At 45.3% G+C, this 15,163-nt stretch overlaps 1 long non-coding RNA gene across 4 annotated transcripts in view; it reads left to right on the forward strand.

Moving 5' to 3' along the window:
- LOC116450611 overlaps window positions 1-15,163 on the forward strand; it is a 213,586-nt gene that overhangs the window by 62,174 nt on the left and 136,249 nt on the right. For 3 of the 4 annotated variants that reach the window (XR_004242848.1, XR_004242845.1, XR_004242846.1), the window contains exon 3: window positions 4,425-4,642. The exons of the other annotated variant lie outside the window; for it this stretch is intronic. This is a non-coding gene — a long non-coding RNA (uncharacterized LOC116450611). The remainder of the gene's footprint in view (window positions 1-4,424; window positions 4,643-15,163) is intronic. 4 annotated transcript variants of the gene reach the window in all.

Raw genomic sequence — 15,163 nt, forward strand, 5'->3', positions numbered from 1 at the left:
ATGGATGTCTGAATCATTCCATCACCTGTCATGACTCATTCCCATCATTTCCGTCTCCTCGGGAAGGGTGCATAAACATGTCTGCAGACTTAACCATGGCCCAGAGCATCTCATTAAAATATTGCCTCAGTTAAGGTCAGGAAAGTGGTTATGTAGCCCCATGACTAGATTGTAGAAGAGAGGAGGGATTGAGATCTTGACTGCTTCATTCAGAGAAGGGTGTCCAAACCAAAAGCACACCAAGGGTCTTCTGCCTGGGCTTTTTCTTCTCACTTTTGCAGGCAAATTCACAGCTGTGACTCCTTAAGGAATTTTATAGAGTAGTTTGGTCTGGCTGCTCTGTTCCTTGAGCTCTGCCTGCTTTCAAGGGTCCTCTCATTCTCTGGATTATACTGGATATGGTGATATTTTTGCTGGTAGTTCTGTGTCAAAATATGCTGATGTAGCTGCTTCTCTAGATACAACCACATGTTTTGGTGATAGTGAGCCAGATGACTCCTGTTGGAACTCAGACAGTGAAGCTAGCATACACCTCATGTATATTCTGTCTTCCTTCCTCAGCAGACTCCCATAGGGTGAATGGTGCAAACCCTTTTGTGGATTGGCTAAATCCACCTTCAAAGTGTGCTCAGAGAGTTTATCCAGCCTGTTCCTCACAGCAAGAGCTCTCTTGACCCAAGCTCTCAGCTGACCTGCTGTGAGCTGACCTGGCCAAATGCCACGTGGCCAGAGTTAACTCAAGCAGAATTTATTAGCTTGCAGAGGGCACTGCATAATCCAGTTACACAACTTCACTTTTGGAGCTGGCTTGTGTCTGGCCAGGTTGGAAGATGGGTAAATGTCTCTGGAAAATTATTTATTATTATTTATTAACAATGAAATCTTGTTATTTGCTTGCTGTAATGGCTAAGAAATCTAATCACTGATTAAGATTGCACTAGGGTAGAGATACCTCAAACAGGGCAGCAAAAATACAGTGTGTCGAAAGGAATTTGTATTCTGGATGTCGCACACCGTCAATAGCAAAAGGAGCTTCAGGCTGAGCGCAGCAGTGATAAGCTCATGCATCTGTGTGCTTTGTGAAAGAAACATGGTGCCAGTGGGGAAATGAAGGCATTCTGTGGCTCAAAGTGGGGTTGGGACACACAGTAGGTGCTCCCCAATGGATACAGACTCTGGGACTGCATCCCTGGAGCGCAGCGAGGCACAAGAAGGTTTGAGCTTGCCAGCCCTCGGCCTCTGGTGGAGCTCACAAAACACGAGCAATCTCTGTCCTGTGTCTTCCCCAGGTCTGTGCCTTGCAGAAATCACCTCAGCAATTGTTGCTGGCTCTTCCTGAGCTGAATCCTTGGCTTCCTGAGCTTCATCCCTGGCTCTGCATGGTGATGTGATGTAATCGTGTGAGTGCGGCCCTTTTATTGCACTGAGAGCATAATGCCCCATTATTCTCCAGACAAGGGTAGGGGGAAACAGCTGTTTTACTGATTAAGTAAATAAAAGCATGACTCTCCAGTCGTTCTCCCTCGTCCAGCACACGGAAATCTGCCCAGACTCTGCACATTGTCACCGTCCACTCAGCTCCTTGCCCCCAAGTGCCATGAAGGCAGGCAGTGCCTGCAGCTGGAAGGCTGCCCTCGCCTTGCTCGCTCTGCTCCAAGTGGTTTTGTGAGTCAGGCGCTTCGCTTGTGCACAGAAACCCGTATTCCATCCTGCCTTTCCATTTGCTCATGCCCCTCTGCTGCCAAAGTAACCATGGTAGGGGCGGCGTGGGGGGTGGAGGGGAGGGGAGCGGCGTTGCCAATCTCTCATTAATTTCTAGATGCAGAATGATGGGGGTGATGCATGTGAGAGTCTAATAATAATGACCTGAGGTCCCAGGCATGGAGAGCAAGGCAAACTTCTTTAACTAACAACTTAATTATAATAAATTTGAGTCTAAGAGCACCAGGCAAGTAAATCAATCAACCCTTGCAGGCGGGCTCATTAAAACTAGCAAAGTACAGACCATAAAGTTCATCTTATTAAAAGGGATTAGCATTTTCCTGCTAAATCCTTTGCTGCCCATGGGTGCTAGGAGAGAATGTGCATTCTGAGGTTCTCTGTTGTTGCAGTGGTAAAGGGCTGGCCCTGCACAGCAGTAAATGCCTTCAGTCCCCACGGTCAGTCTCTTGGCTGCCGGTGGGCAAGGCTGGATAAATGCTGGTGGATCTTTGCCAGTCTGGCCCAGCTGTGGGTTGCCAACTGTCCCGTGGAGCAAGCGAAACACGATCGGGGCCGAGGTCTTTCTTGCAAAATACGAGTCAGCTTGCTCTCCAGGCTTTTCTCTAGTCCTGTCTTACAGACTGAGACATCACCTCAGTAATTGTTGTTGGCTCTTCTTCCAATGACTCTTCCCTGGCTGTGTGGGATGTCTCTTCTCCTGTCAGGTCTTAATATATTGTAGCCCTCAAGCAGCATTTTCTATCTTTGCCTTTCTTTCCTGGCTGTGTGGTACAGTACTTTGGGTTTTCTAGTGTTTTGAGAGGCAAATTTTCACAGACCCAATTATGATCTTGTTCCTTTAGGAGAGTATATTTACCTTGGAGGACACATTAAACTGAGAACAGCTATCAAAACAGCTGGCATCCTCCTTCCTGTTTCCCTCTTCTGTCAGATACAGTGTTGATGGCAGGAGAGGCATTTTTTTCCCTTTTCAAACTTTCCTCTGCCCACACTTGCATTCCAGTGGTGACCCTCTGCCTGTGCAGCACCGCTCACTGCTATCGTGGAAACGTGGTATGAAAATTGCTGTTTTTTCCACGGATCCTGGAGCCTGCAGGGGATGGTGCTGGAGGGGTCTTTCCTGCTCCTGCACTGGATTTCTGATGGAAACTGATTTTTTGGAGGAAAAGAGAAGTGTATCACAACAGGGTCTGTCACTGGTTGAGCAAAAGATCTGGAGTTAAGAGGATTTTTTCCATGGAGAGACAACTGCAGTTAGGAAGGTGGGGAGGAGCAGGCTACACAGACCACCCTATGCTGCACCACCCCCACAGCTCTGCCCCTCTCACCCCCTTCTTGATGAGACTGCTCTCTCCCATTAGATGGACACTACCCAGTGCCAGCAGCTCAGTCAGCTGGTGAGGAGAGCGGACACATGGGCTCAGACTGAATGTAAAAGGCACAGCTCATGGCACACTTCCCTCAGCTCCTGCTGTGCCCAGGCAGCACTTTAATTGCACAGCAGTTTACAAATAACTGTACTTCATAGGATGGAAGTTCCCCTGCACTATTTTTAATCCTTTCCAAAGGTCTTTTTCTTTTAAGCCCTGGGAGGCCTCGGGGGCATGTTGGAAATTAAGCAGAGCTTTGCAGCAGTTCAGGAGTTCATTGAGAACAAGGAGTTATGTGTGGGGAAGTATGGTGGGAGAGGTAAGGATGAGAAAAAGTGGAGCATCTCTTTTATCCCACTAGGCTTCCCTTTTGCATAGGAAGTACTGAGGGTCTTTCCTGCTCTGCTTGACCCATCAGCAGAGCACATCACAGAGAGCTACAGGCTGCTTGGGGGAGAAAAAAAAAATGGAAGAAGAAAATACTTATTTTCTACTGTGTTTCCAGTCAGCCAGCACTGTGCTGCTTGAAGAGCCTGTGCTATCTCTCTGTAATAGCAAAAAACTGCTGAGCAGAAGGAATGGATTTTGAGATTGCACTTGATAAGGAAGTGCTGGCAAGTGGACACAGGTAGGTGTCTACCAGTCTGTGCTCCCTCATCAGCTCCAAGAGCTTTCTGGGGAACCTTTGGATGTTGTCACTTAATTTTTCTGCGCCAGGTTTATGATTTGGAGTGTGTAGTACTTAACACTGTGCATATCAGGTAAAATGATTAGATGAAAGGCACTGCTTACTGCACAAATGTATTTCAGCTTAATTCAAGAACTCAGCCTTCCCTACTGCAAATGAGTGCAGAATTTGGAGCCACTTTTATGCCTTTGCCTTCAGGCACCTTCAGCTTCACACATCCCTTGAACCTCTGACTGGCACTAGCTTTGCATGGTTTTGTCTTGATGAAGGAGTTACCACAAAAGAGGAGGAGCCCCTTGTGCTCCCCATCTCTAGCAATCTTTCCAACTTCCACAGGGGCAGGAGCAAATTCAGGACAGATCCAGTACCATCACCACTTGTGTGAGTTCTGCCTGCCAGTGTGATCAATGCAGGATTCAAAATAGTACAGTTTAATTAGAATACTGTAGAAAATATTTATTCTTTTTTTCTGTTGTTTCCTCGTATTTTCCACTCACTGCCTTCCCTTCACATCCCTTTAGCTTTTGCCCAGAATTCACCTCAACCCACAGGCTTTCTTCTATTTTTTCCTTTTTTTTTTTTTTTCTGGGAGGTGAGGGGTTAAAACAATAAATATATTGGTTCCTGTTTTTTCTTCTCTGCAGCTCCTGAGCCCCAGCTGGGTGCAGACATGGAATAGTAACAAGTCCATGGGAAAGGCTCATCTTCTCACAGCCCTTGTAGCAGCACTCTGAGCTCAGTGTGAACTTCCCAGAGCACAGAGGCAGAGCTGAAACCCTCACTGATGCTGCCAGGAACTTTCTGCAGGGATTAAAGCAATAGGGTGGAGATGAAGTGTGTGTGAACCCAAACTGGATTCCAGGTGTGTATGAGGAACAGTGTACTTGGTCTTCAGCTGAGTTTAAAATATGTATATATATACTTACATAATCTGTGGCCATTGGCAGTTAGCTCTTTATCATCCAGAGACACACAGTATGGAACTTCCAGACCTTGAAGGAAAGCGCATTTCTGGTGCTGTCTGGAGACAAACACAAGGCAGCAACTTCAGCTCAGTGTTTGTTCTGGTTCTAGACACTTAATGATAACTTGGTTTTGCTTTTGCCCTTTCACAGCAGGTGCTCTGTTTCTATGAACTGTAGTTCTGCTGAACACTTTCTGTTCCTCAATGTTCCTGATGGAACAGAGGGAATTCTGCATCCTTGCAGATGGATACGTTTGCTTGGATTGGTGGCTCAGCCTGGAGAATGGCAAGAGGGAACAGGCTCACCCCTGCACAAAGACTGGCATGATGCAGGCAGCCTGGGTGGTCTCAGCTGGGTGCAATCCCATTTCTATTTCCCCTTGGCTCTGTGTGTGCTCATGGAGAGTTACTGTGGCTCCGTTGTCACTGCTGTTTTGTTATAATAACCCGATTGCTGTCTCAAAGCCCAGTTCCTAACCTGGCACTAGGGAATGCCAGTTCCTGGGGGGTCTCCAGTGTGTTGTGCATGGCTTATCTCCTGGGGATGCAGTGGAAGGCAGCATCCAGGTGATGGTAAAGTTGTGGCAGGGGGAGACACCAGGTTGGCAGAGGTGTGTTGGCACTGCAAGGTGACAGGGTGACCTTATGTGGTAGAGCTGTTCAGCTCCTGTTTTGCTAAAACTCAGAGTCAAAAGTACTGAAACTGGAGCAGGTAGAGATGAGAAAGCACTGGTGGATGTTTGTTATGTCAGCTTAACTGGGGTGGAAGTGCCAGGAAAGCAAATGAAATGAAATGCCCTACAATTGTGCCTGATGTTACCTAACACTGCACTCTTTTCAGTCACTTTGATTAAACACAAGACATTTCTTTATTTTCATGCATTCTTCACGGAGAAAAATAAGGGGAAAAAACAGAGAGCAGCGAGACAGTCTGTACTTCCCCAACCCCTTGCCAAGCAGTAGAGAGCAGTGGGAAACAGTTAGCAAAGGTGTCAGATTTTCTCTAAGGGCAGTCACAAGTCTCTTGTGCCAAACACTATTTGACATTTAATTTAAGATCCATGTAAAGTAACAGCCAGGGCAGGCAGAGTGTTCCAGTTGACAGACTGGCTCTATTTGCTTTAATTTCCTTAGTGTGATGGCCAAGTTTATCTGTGAGTGAGAAATAATCAGAGTATTATTTTTTTTGTTAGCCCATCATGAAAAGAGAGTGCTGTGTTGTGCTCAGGCACCGTTTTGGGCTTCAGGTGGCCCTCATTAGGGAACATAATGCAAGAGAGCTGTGCGTCAGTGCCGGGGGAGCCAAGGAAAGTTGTGCCTCTTTGGTTAAATTCTGCTGAAGTCAAACACTCTGTTCATGTTCTGAACTGAGCCATTCAGCAGGTTTAAAGGTGCAGAGACGGTGTCTGTGTGTGGTGCTTTGCAGCCCCGGAGCCAGGATGTGTGAGGAGAGCAGGGAGAGCTTCCTCCTTCCTCAAATGTGGGGTCAGGACCACTCAGTGCAGAGGGGTTTGTGTGAGGATGTGTCCTGTGTGTGTGCAGAAGGACCATCCACAGAACCTTGAGGGACCAACCTGGTCTAGCAGAAGGTGCCCCTGTCACTAGCAGAGGATTGGAATGAAATGATCTCTGAGGTTCCTTCCAACCCAAACCATTCTACGATTCTGCTCTGTGTTGTTCATGCTTGAAGCCCATGGGTAGGGAAGGAAAGGGCAAGGGTGGTGAGGGGAAGATTGCAAAGGGGTTATTCGCATTCTTGTTTCTTTTCTCCTGTTGGAGCTGAGAAAACTGATCTAGTGTGTTGCTGAGGAGGTGAGATGGGAATAAAACCTACCTGGAGTACTTGGAGGGAGTGCTGGGAGTTCATCTGAGGCCTGTGTGAGGAGGGAAGCAGTAGTGGAAGCTGTGCTGGCTGTGTAGCTAATACTGGCAAAGGGAAAATGCTGAGGGGTGCATGTAGGAATGAGTCAGGAAATGTATTAGGTACTTAATTTTTTTATTTTTTTTTAAGAAAATAAATGCGTATAGTCAACAGCATTTTATGTTACCTCCAAGGGTACCTGTTTGGTGATGAAGATATGGAATTATTATGTTAACCACGCAGATAAGGAGTATCAGGGGAGGAAAGTCTGTGAAACAAGTGATTTGTCACATTGAAGACCAAAAGCAGCTGCAGAATATGAAGCAATGGCAGGAGAAAGGTTCCCCAGGCAGTGGGACAGAGACAGCAGCCTGCAGGCAGCACTGGCTGGGTGGAGGAGCACTTGGCTGCTTTTCCAAGGTCATTAGGAAGTCTAGACTTTCCCATAAAAGGGTCCCATTTGCTGGAGAATCCTTGGGCTAACACTGCCCTGAGGGTTTCACAGAGAACTTAAAGGTATCCAGAACAGCCTGGCTAGACTGAGGGCACCTTCCCTGAATTCTTCTGTGTATGGACCTTGGAAGACAACTCTGGGGGAGCCTGGCAGGAATTATTCCATAGAACATGTAGCCTGCCCCACCAGAAGGTAGCTCTGGGGCTGGCCCACCTGGTGGCTGGGCCACTGCTGTTCCAGACTGGCTGAATTTAGCTCCTCTTCAGGTTCCTTGCCCAGTAGACAGAACAGAGGAGCCAAAACCAACTGCATTCCTCTCAGAGAGCCAGAAATTAAAAAACTGCTTCTGTGTGCTGATGGAGGCATTTGAGGAACTCTATATATGCAGTTATTCCTGAAACTCAGAAAGGAGACTTCCACCTTTGCTACAAACCTCTCTTGGTGCCTCATCACTGGGTTGTTTGACCAATTTCTTGCTGCCATCCTATGGCTTTAAGCACTTTAAATACCAGCTGTCCTCCCTATGCTAGAGAGCATCTCTGTCTAGCACAACACATCTGGAGAGAGCTTCTCCATAGCAGTTTTCAGAGCAAATCACAAGTCCAAACTCCTCTGAGATCACAGAGTGTGCTCTTGTTCCTGTTTGCAGGGGCTGCCAGCTTATGCTGCAACTTACCTTGTTAGGAAAAACCAGAGGGAGATGCTAAAGGCAGGGAAAAAATGAGTGCAGCTTTCTAATTGAGTCAGGGAAAAAAAAAAAATCCACGGTATGTTAAAGAAAGGGTTTGAATGACTGGAAGACTGGTAATTGTTGGATCCCATTCTTCTTGCAAGCCCAGCTATGTTATCCTTGTCTTAAGGCCCCCTTGAAGGTCGGTGTCAGGAAGACAGGGCAGGTGGACTGAATCAGTATTTGTCGATGTGAATGGCTCCTGGGGACAGACAATGGTGTCCACCCCAAAAGAAACCAGCCTGGGGGCTGCAGTGGTGGATAAAGAGCATGGTCAGGCTTCTGCCCAAGAGAAACAGTTTGCTGAATGTGAGAAGCCTTCTGGAATCTGCACAAATTTAGATGATGTCGATTCAAGCCTTGAGGAGTTTGTTGTGTAACTGGGACCAGCAGTGTGATTTGGACAACCATAACACAGCTGGGGATGATTGCATCCTGGGAAGGTGTGACTACCCTGGGGCTGTTGCAAAGTGGTTTCTGTGTGTATTTACTGTATGTTTTTGTGGCAGGATTTCTTTTTCATAATTGGGTCTTCCTGAACAGCAGTTGGATGTTTTAGCAAATAGAAGAACGTGTAGTAAAAATCAACCGACATACCCCTAAGTGGGGAGGAATCCTGGATGGCGCTAGGGGAACTTCCAAAACTGGTGTTTACCTTTGCTTTGCTTTTAGCAATCCAATTTCTCTCTGTGAGTTGTGTGTGCAGAAGGGATAATCTAAACTGAGTTTATCACAGCAGCAGAGCTGGAGCAACTCCAAGTACATTGGTCTATATCCTGGAAATAGGAGACTGCTTATCCAATTATTTGCAGCTTGTTTTCAAGGGAAAAACGATTGACTTGAGTCCTGCACAGGGTAAAATCCTGTTAGAGTGTGTCATTTTGTCCTTCAGAGTGGGATGTAGTCCCAGGTTTTATGAGATGCTGTTTTGCCCCCTGGAATTGTTGAAAAGCTGCTGGGTCAGACTGGGGATCTTTAGTGTTCAGAGGGGAAAGTACCTCTCTGTTGGAGTGAGAGATGAGGCTTAAAACACGTGATAAGCTTTATCTGCCTGTCCCAACCCTTTTCACCCACTGCCATGATTAAATTTGTGAGAAGAGTCACTGTAATAAATAAACTATACATTATTGAGGGTAAAGAGTCCCAGGAGGGGAGGCATTGAGTGGTACAGAGATACAGGCACACTTAACAATGAAACAAAGAGAGCGACTTTGGCTGAACATCAGGAAAAACATACTGAGAGTGAAATAAATTTGGCCATAGGACAGTTCCCAACAACAGTAGCAGCAGTCCTGTTACCCAGACTAATTTTAAACACTCCTGTAGGCATCACTCCCATCTGGGCCTGGTAAGAGATGTCAGTCACACGCATAGTTTGAAGATGTCTCCTGTTCTTTGGCCCAAAGTTTTCCATGAAATTTTTTTTTGGATCAATGGAGATAATTTCTTTCCACTTGAGCCATTCTCTTTGTTTCATAGCAATTTTAAAAAGAAAAAATCACTTTGGTAAGGTGAGGACAAGGGAAATTTTCAGCTGTTTTAATGTGTCTCTTCCTTTAAAGGGGTTTGGAATCAGCCATATTCAGACCAGATTTTTGCAGTAGGTAGCAGAATCAAGATGCATTGGAGGAAGGTATTAAAAGACAATTTTCTCTCCAGTCCCTATCACAAACCTGCATCTTCTGGGGTAATAAGTGGGTCTGCACAGACCGGTGGCATCTGATGTTCCTTGCCCCCATACAAACCAACCAGAAAGGAGTAAGGAGTCAGGAACAATGTTTGGCCAATGAAGTGGATGCTCCACATCAGCCACAGTCTTCTCCAAATTCTTGCTTCTTCCTTCTGGTACTTCTTTTTTTGCTATGGCCAAAGTGAATCCAGTATGAAAGCCCTGTTACTTACTCACTGGGATTAAGCACTGAGGAGAAGAGGTTCGAGAGGTAAAGAAAAGATGGTGCAAATGATTCAAGCCCTCCTTGAGTGCCTGTGTGGGCAGCCTGAGGGCATCCCAGGCTGTTGGTTGGGAGGGCGTGGTGCTCCTCCCCAGGCTCCTGGCCATCTGGAGGGGCTGGATGGTGCTGGATGGTTTTGTGCTTGCTCCCTGGCTTAGTCTCTCATAACGTGGTTTGCAGCACATATTTTGTGATGTGAGAATGTGCTCTCTGTTCACTTCTAATGCACCTGTTGGTTCCACAAACAAGCCTGCCAATTAAGCCCAGGAGTCAAATCCCATAGGAGCTTGGTTGCCTATGCTGGAAGACGTATGTATGTATGTAATAAATGGTATTATGAGGTATACACCCAAGCCTATTTATGAATTACCATATGAGAGAGAAAGCATGGTCAGAGTACTGAATAGGTTCAAATAATATATGGATTTATATGCTAGATCCACCTTCCAACCATTTGTTTCATCTTAGGCAAGTTATTTAGCTTCTCTGGGCCTCAGATCCTCTACTGAGTACATCTGGGATGATAAAAAAATTCCTTTTTATCTGGTTTTTCTGCTCTGATTCCTCATGCTCAGAAAAAGGAATTGCCTCTCTGTGCACGCACTTGATTTTGTCGGGTTTTTTACTAATGCTCAGGTATTGCTGTTGCATTTCTGCCTGTACTCTTGCAGAGCAGAGATGATTCAGGAGCAAAAGCAGAGATACGCCTTCGAGTCCCCTTTTATATTTTATTGTTGGCACCTCCTCTCACAAGTAAGTGAGCTGTATTTTAGTCATCAGGTCGGAACTAAACTTTGGTTTCCATGGAAGTCAGGTACCTCTGTCTTCAGCAAAGTCCTGTTATTACTCACCAGGAGAAGGGCAGCCAATATTGTACCTCAGCTGTAGCTGACAGGCAATATATATGGGATGAATCCCTTAACAGTGGACTTCAGCCTTTCCTGAAATCTTATCCCTTGCCTCTCCATGTGAGTGGGGCCACTGGCTTCATGGAGCAGCTCATTCCAGACAGATGCTGACAACTGGAGCTGAGTGGTGCTGAGGGAACGTGACACAAAGCTGCAGCAAATGTATTAATTGCATTGCTTGGGGAGGGCTGGATTCTTTCCCCTGCCCCTCCTTTCTCTCTGCCAAAGCTTTGTGTGTGCTGGGAGCCTTGCTGGGTTTTTCTCGTGCATGGCAATTAATGAACACAGCCCGGAGTTCTGGGCATCTGCTTCACATCCCGGGAAGGTGCGTTATTAACCCAAAAGGATTTGATACCCTCCCGCTGTGTCCCATTTTCTCTGCTCTTGCTTGGTCCTTCTATTTGATTCAGCCTCCCAGGTCCATTAAGATCTTCACAGTTGCCCATGCACAAACCTGACAGGCTCATGGGGAGATTCTAAAATGATGCTGGTTCAATTAGCAGGATATAATTTGCCCTTTGGTGAAACCCTGGGCTCCCCTGCCAGGCTAAGCACTTGCTGCCAGGGCACTTAGCACAAGGAGGACAGTTGCCATCACATCTTTCTCAATGGCAGGTCACAGAAACCATGAACCCAAGCAGCTACCGTAAGAAAGGAATTGTATTTTTATCACAATTTTATTTTTCCTCGTGAAATGAGTTTTAGAGAAACCAGAAAGCCTAGTTTGGATATTCGATGTGAACAAACCAGCTGGCAGCTGTAGTTTTTATTTTAGGCTGGGAATCCTGCTGGCTGTTTTTTTTTCTTCCTTCCCCATGAGCCCCTCTTGCAATTTGAGTTGTTATGCCCCATAGGTCACAGACCAGTTTGCTATACAATTTTCTGTTTCTGTGTTGATCAAATGTTTTTCTGAATGATTTGCTGTTTGTTGTGGTTGTTAACCTCCTGAGTACTCAGCCTTGCTTCTCTCTCTCACCTCTGAGGTGTGCTGAAATACCTGAAGAGATACCAATATCAGATCATGCATATTCACAGTGGTTGTTCCCTATTCAGCTGCACAGACAACAGTTTTCTCATGCTCTCCAAAAGCAGATATGAGTCAAACTTCAAGTGAAAGTGATATATTCAGGATGGGGGGGAGGAAAGGAGATATAATTTGATTTTTTTCCTCAGCCGTCAGTCACTGTGGACAGTAGCTGTTCCCATGAGATCCTCTGTATATTAGCAAAGGGATAGATTTCTGTGCTTTGATGGTGGAGCTTCTCACGCTGGAGGAGGTCTTCTCCTGGAGAGATGATGTGGAAAAGGCAGGTGGCATCTGCCCCTGCTGGGACAGGGAGGAAGTCTGGCCAGAACTGCTCTGAGAGCAGTGCCAGAGTTTGGTCTGGTTGCACTGGGTCTCTCACCCGGTGGGAAAAACCTGCCCTTAACTCTAGTTTTGGTGGTTTTTTTGTTACTTCTCTTTCCCAGGAGACTTCCTTGGGTTTATAAATGACTGCATTTCCCTTTGGCATGACAGCTGCAGCTTCACCTCTTCTCGTGTGAACCTGGAGTCAGGTCAGGCTAAAATGCTGAGTCTTTCCTTTCTCCTTCCCATGGTTCTCTGGCCCCCTCCTTCCTTCCCCATATCAGCTGCCTGTATTGCCATAACTTGAGGATTAGCTTTTCCCTGCAGGACTGAGCTGAAATGCAAGTGCTTTACTGAGCAAAACAAATCTCTTCAATATTAGCGAGGCAAAGCAAAATGCTTGAGCACATGTGGTTTTTGTTAGCTGACTTCTCCCCCAGCCTCATGTTTGGTCCCAGTGTCAAATTCCCTCTTAAATACGTTTAGGAGGTCACAGAAAGCAGGTGAATAGTCATACAATAAAAATCACATCACACCTCTTAAAAAAAAAATTAAAAAAAAAAAAAAAATACATCTCCTCTTTCAGTCTTCCCCCCCCCCTCCACCCATCCCTATACACAGTAGAGGCAAAGACCTGATTATGCACTTAGTGAGAATGAACTAAAAATGAGTTTTCCTAGCGGGTTGGAGTACAGGGATGTAGTTAACAGATCAGGTTGTTGCAAAGGAAGACACAGAATTATACGGTACCCAAAGTTAAGCAGGTCAGGCTCTCAGCGAATACGAGTTGTCTTCCCTGGAGTGATTCCACACTGCAGCAGGCTCTGGCTTCCAAAGGAATGTGCTGGTGCCAGCTGGGTACTTTTGGGAAATGTATATTGAGTAAGATGCTGAGGAGATGGCAAAGGTATGTGTGCAGAACACACCTCAGAGTGCTCAGTGCAGGTGTGAGCAGTAAAGCTTGGATGGGGTTTTTGAAACCATGACTCAGTTCCATTAGGAAGATCAGATACTGGGTTTCTGTTGTGTTAGCAAGGGGAGCAGAGCCAGGGCCCCAACACCCCCAGCACTGCTTAACGGGTGGAAACTCATACAAATCTCTCTGATTGATTTGACCTCATGAAAGAAATTCTAATAAAACCTTGAAGTCCTGGTAATGAATTTTACGAGTCCCCCTAGCAAAGGCAATACCTGTTCATTGGCAGATATGTGAGCTAACTCACAGAAAGCTGGCTTGAGCAGTAGAGACAGCGTGAGAAATGTTTGTGAGTTTAGCCTCTCAAGGAACATTTAGTCTCTCAAGTAGCATTGCCTGAAGAATCTTCATTCATTTTACAGCCTAGATAGACACTTGTAACACCAAAGAAGCTGTGGATGCCTCATTCCTGGAAGTGTTCAAGGCCAGGTTGGATGGGGCTTGGAGCAACCTGGTCTGGTGTTGCCCATGGCAAGGGGCTTGTAAATAGAGGTTTGCACCTGCGGGTTTTATGCAGGTTGGTTTTTTGTGTATACACTGATTTTAATTGTCAAAAGGTGACAGAGTGAAAAATAGAAATATTGAGGAAAGTTCATTGTGTTCAACTCTGTGCTTGAGGTATTTACTTCTCTCAGCAGGGAACTAACATGTGAAAAGGTTTTCAACAAAAGATTGCCATAACTCAGGGCCAAGACCTGTCTCTTGTTTTACTGAGCAGTGTGTTTGACTCATATTTAAGGTACCTTTAGATAAAGAAGCTGTCATGGTATGTGCAGGTGTGTAAGCTATGAACCTTTGTATAAACCAGTGAATTTATTTGAGTTGAGATTTGACCTCGGAAGTTAGTCTGTGGGCTGTGAAAACAATCCCTGTTACTCTAAGATAGATTTTTCCTGGCAATAAATATCCTGGTTTTTATCTTGATTATTATTTTTTTGTTCTCACAGCCCTGCACTCTGTTCCTGAGCCTTTGGTGCTCCATAATTTCTAGTTTTTCCTGATGTAAACTAGAGGATGAAAAGAGCCACTGAAACAATTGCAGTAGAGAAGGTTTTCAACATCTGCCTGCACTTGCTGGCATACCGTGAGTCTTAAATAGCATGTTTATAGAGTGGTCTGATGTGTGATGTTCAGATGAATGCAAGTGTCATTCAGAAGTGCACAGCCCTGCAATTTATATAGTAAATATACCTTTAATGTTCAGTAAATTCAAAGTCAGTCACCCTAGTTTCAGGGTGACAGTATTTTAAGCCATAGCTGTGCAATTCTACTAATTAAAAAGCTGGGAGGCAGAAAGGTCACAATAATTCAGCCTCTATCTCTTTCAGATTCTTTTGCCTATGAAAAAAGAAAGAAGCAAACTTTTGGTGCAAAAAAGGTTTGACCTTTAATTTTTTTATTCTTTCATTGGTTATAAAAGCTGTGTAATTACTTCTAGGGACTCTTGGTGGTCGTGATGATAGTGTTTAGAAGCAAATAATTTGGAGCTTAATTTCATAAGTAGTAGAGGGCAGTCACTTTAACCCTTGCTAAACAGCAAGGGAAGCAGCCCTGGACCACTGGATTCTTTCAGGTGTTCATCTGAGACTGGAAAAAGAGTTCTTTGATGTGGTGGGTGAGAGGGTAGATGTGCTTTCTTGACAAGGAAGTGAAGAGGTATTGGAAATATTTCTTGCTTCTAGAATATGTAGATGGGGTGCTTTCCTCCTCTTTAAAGGAAGTTGTAGCAGTAAAAAAATGGAAGTGACAGGAATGAGTCTTAGAATTTCATCCCCTAGTGAGAAATCTGAGATTATTACTAACATCAACTTTTTTAAGAAAATCAACAATCCATAGACATCTACTTGAAAGCATAGCAGAAGACTGTAAGGGGAAAAAACCCCCAAGACATTCACAGGTAGCAGCTGAAAAGCATGGTTTTAAGAATCATTGTTATTTTTGCAATTTTTTACCAGTGGTTGAAGTTTGCTATTAGAGCAAATTGGTTACAGTGGCAATATCCTTGCAGGGAAACATTGCTTCTATCCAAGGTGTTTGTTTTTCCTAAAAAATCTGATTTTCTGTTTCAACCAGGAGCAGAGTGCAGAGATCTGCATAACGTTATGGCAGCAAGTGTTACCCATGAGGTCATAGTGAAACACCCACTGCAGCCACCTCATGCCTTTAAAATCTGAGAGGATGAAGCACAGC

Source organism: Corvus moneduloides, chromosome 13 (assembly GCF_009650955.1).
Source record: "Corvus moneduloides isolate bCorMon1 chromosome 13, bCorMon1.pri, whole genome shotgun sequence".
In the NCBI taxonomy this organism is placed as follows: domain Eukaryota; kingdom Metazoa; phylum Chordata; class Aves; order Passeriformes; family Corvidae; genus Corvus; species Corvus moneduloides.